The sequence below is a fragment of the Cherax quadricarinatus genome, chromosome 10 (genome assembly GCF_038502225.1).
Source record: "Cherax quadricarinatus isolate ZL_2023a chromosome 10, ASM3850222v1, whole genome shotgun sequence".
NCBI lineage: Eukaryota > Metazoa > Arthropoda > Malacostraca > Decapoda > Parastacidae > Cherax > Cherax quadricarinatus.
The window spans coordinates 35,087,984-35,088,785 of NC_091301.1; the positions used below are offsets into that span (position 1 = coordinate 35,087,984).

An 802-nucleotide genomic window follows, 5' to 3' on the forward strand; every position below is an offset into this window, starting at 1 on the left:
TCATCACTGTTGAAGACATTATCACGTTATAACAGTGCTGTTCATCACTGTTGAATACATTATCACATGTATTTCCTCATCCACAATTAACATAAATACCAACTTAGAGTAATTATTTATGTTAGGCTACGTATGTTTTGGTTTGTCTTATAAGTTTTGGAGATAAAGTTTAGAATGGTGGAAAGGAGCTGGATAGATGATGGAGGATAGAGTGTTGGATGAAGAAGGAAGGTAGTGTGGTAGAAGACAGGAAGAGAATGTGTAACAAAGCACTTGCACTTAACTTTAACAACCAGGTTGAGGTAGCTACGTAGAAGCTCTCAACACAAGCACTGAAAATTAAACTGCGATGGCCGGGAATCGAACCCGGGTCAACTGCTTGGAAGGCAGCTATGCTCACCACTATACCACCATCGCTTGAGTATTAAACTCGTGTGATACAGAACTTGAAAAGCCAGTGTATACACAGAACACATTGACGTATATATGGTCATGGATGTGGGTGTGTATGGAAGGAGGCGCACAGGTGGTGACATCAATGCTGATGCATCCGTAAGTCTGTTTATGTAATTATATATTTGGAATTGCCAAATTGCATGAATAAAAAAAAGTTAAGCTCGCTGTGTCTTCATTTGTGTTCTTTGCAAATGTAAATTATTTTTTTTTATCCAGCACACATATTTATTTAGTTATATATACGCATATGTTTATGCATATACGTTTGTATATACTTATGTGACACTTCAGGAATGTTCAAGGCACATTACCCTAAGAAAAAAGGAGAGATGTAAACCAGTAAGAG

The 802-nt window shown here is 37.3% G+C and overlaps 1 non-coding gene across 1 annotated transcript; it reads right to left on the minus strand.

Annotated features, from left to right (window-relative positions):
* Nucleotides 1-345: 345 nt before the first annotated feature.
* On the minus strand, nucleotides 346-417 carry TRNAG-UCC (transfer RNA glycine (anticodon UCC)). Its single transcript has one exon. It is a non-coding gene; the product is annotated as a tRNA-Gly (tRNA).
* Nucleotides 418-802: the final 385 nt, after the last annotated feature.